The sequence below is a fragment of the Cebus imitator genome, unplaced genomic scaffold (genome assembly GCF_001604975.1).
Source record: "Cebus imitator isolate Cc_AM_T3 unplaced genomic scaffold, Cebus_imitator-1.0 Scaffold213, whole genome shotgun sequence".
NCBI classification, from domain to species: Eukaryota; Metazoa; Chordata; class Mammalia; order Primates; family Cebidae; genus Cebus; species Cebus imitator.
Genome location: NW_016107528.1, coordinates 619,651 through 622,186, shown reverse-complemented (window position 1 = coordinate 622,186; position 2,536 = coordinate 619,651). Strand labels below are relative to the sequence as shown.

The window sequence follows — 2,536 nt, the reverse complement described above, 5'->3', positions numbered from 1 at the left end:
GGCAGTTGAATATGCAAGTCTGAAATTCAAAAGAGAAGTTTAGGCTAGAGATATTAATGTGGAAGTTGTCATTGCCTAAATCAATAGAACTTTCTACAATGATGGAAAGAACAGGAAAGACAGCACAGCACAGTGGTAAAGAGTATGGGCTCTGGATTTAGACTGCCTCAGTTTGAATTTCACCTCTGCCACTTACTTTGTGATCAGTTACTTTTCTGCTGTGTATCCTTATCTATAAACTGAGGATAATAATAGTAACTTACAGGGTAAGTAATAAAGCTATATCAGTTGCTTTTACATGTTAAAACCTTATTTCATCAGCATCCCTGACCTCTGCCCACTGGTTGTCAGTAGCACTCCCTTCAATTCCAACAATCAATTGAGTAAGGCCAAATTCCTTTTTACCCTTTTCTACAACTCTTTTTTTTTTCCTCATTAAACTTTTTTAATGGGTCTCAAAATTCTGTGACAAATTTTTGGTCAAGTTGTTTCCATTAAAAAGTACTGATTTTAAAAACTAATAACTTAAAATTGCCACAAGCAAAAAAGAAAACCAAAGTGGTCCACAAAACATTCTCCTTTCCTTCTGAAGGTTTTACGTTGCATTGTTATCATTAACCAGTCTTATACTACTAAACTTAAATGGCCAATTGAAACAAACAGTTCTGAGGCCGTTCTTGTTCTTCCTCCACCACTGATTAAGACTGAGGTGGCAGGTATTAGGGATAATATTCATTTAGCCTTCTGAGCTTTCTGGGCAGACTTGGTGACCTTGCCAGCTCCAGCAGCCTTCTTGTCCACTGCTCTGATGACACCCACAGCAACTGTCTGTCTCATATCACGAAAAGCAAGGCGACCGAGAGGTGGATAGTCTGAGAAGCTCTCAACACACATGGGCTTGCCAGGAGCCATGTCAACAATGGCAGCATCACCAGACTTCAAGAATTTAGGGCCATCTTCCAGCTTTTTACCAGAACGGCGATCAGTCTTTTCCTTCAGCTCAGCAAACTTGCAGGCAATGTGAGCCTTGTGGCAATCTAGTACAGGGGCATAGCCAGCACTGATTTGGCCTGGATGGTTCAGGATAATCACCTGAGCAGTGAAGCCAGCTGCTTCCATTGGTGGGTCGTTCTTGCTGTCACCAGCAGTGTTGCCATGACGAATATCCTTGACAGACACATTCTTGACATTGAAGCCCACATTGTCCCCAGGAAGAGCTTCACTCAAAGCTTCATGGTGCATTTCAACAGATTTCACTTCAGTTGTAACGTTGACTGGAGCAAAGGTGACCAGCACACCAGGTTTGAGAACACCAGTCTCCACTCGGCCAACAGGAACAGTACCAATACCACCAATTTTATAGACATGCTGGAGAGGCAGGCGCAAGGGCTTGTCAGTTGGACGAGTTGGTGGTAGGATGCAGTCCAGAGCCTCAAGCAGCGTGGTCCCACTGGTGTTGCCATCCTTACGGGTGACTTTCCAACCTTTGAACCAAGGCATGTTAGCACTTGGCTCCAGAGGTATTCCAACCAGAAATGGGCACAAATGCTACTGTGTCGGGGTTGTAGCCAATTTTCTTAATGTAAGTGCTGACTTCCTTAATGATTTCCTCATATCTCTTCTGGCTGTAGGGTGGCTCAGTGGAATCCATTTTGTTAACACCAACAATTGGTTGCTTCACGCCTAGTGCGTAAGCCAGGAGGGCATGCTCTCGGGTCTGCTCGTTCTTGGAGATACCAGCTTCAAATTCACCAACACCAGCAGCAACAATCAGGACAGCACAATCAGCCTGAGATGTCCCTGTAATCATGTTTTTGATGAACTCTCTTTGTCCTGGGGCATCAATGATAGTCACGTAGTACTTGCTGGTCTCGAATTTCCACAAGGAGATATCAATGGTGATACCACGTTCACGCTCGGCTTTCAGTTTATCCAAGACCCAGGCATACTTGAAGGAGCCCTTTCCCATCTCAGCAGCCTCCTTTTCAAAGTTTTCAATGGTTCTTTTGTCGATGCCACCGCATTTGTAGATTAGATGGCCAGTAGTGGTGGACTTGCCCAAATCTACATGTCCAATGACAACAATGTTGATATGAGTCTTTTCCTTTCCCATTTTGGCTTTTAGAGGTAGTTTTCACGACACCTATGTTCTGGCAGCAAACCCGTTGCGAAAAAGCTTCTACAACTCTTGACATGCTGTGTAGAGTAGACTGTAGAGGGATAAGGATAGAAGCAGGAAGCGCCATTAGAATGCTATTGTGGTAGTCTTGGTAAGAAATGACAGTGATCAGATTCTGGATACATTTGAAGGAAAAGCCAGAAAGATTTCCCGATGGGATGAATGTAGACTGTGGGAAAAAGAAGTCATAAGTGATTCCAAGAATTTTGGCCTGACCATGTAGAAAGACAGATTTTATCAACTAAAATCAGGAAAACAATAAGTGGGGTAGTTTTAGGGGAAGAAAATTAGAAATTCTGTTTTGGACATGTTAGGTTTGAGTTGTCTGTTACATCCAGCTAAAGATGTTGAGTAGGC

At 43.2% G+C, this 2,536-nt stretch overlaps 1 protein-coding gene and 1 pseudogene across 2 annotated transcripts in view; one reads left to right on the top strand and one right to left on the bottom strand.

The window, feature by feature from the left end:
- The window catches only part of SLC38A9 (solute carrier family 38 member 9), an 87,962-nt gene that overhangs the window by 9,970 nt on the left and 75,456 nt on the right, over positions 1–2,536 (top strand). The gene's annotated exons all lie outside the window — the stretch shown is intronic.
- Positions 432–2,172, bottom strand: LOC108317970 (annotated as a pseudogene). Its single transcript, XR_001830968.1, has one exon. The product of XR_001830968.1 is annotated as an elongation factor 1-alpha 1-like (transcript).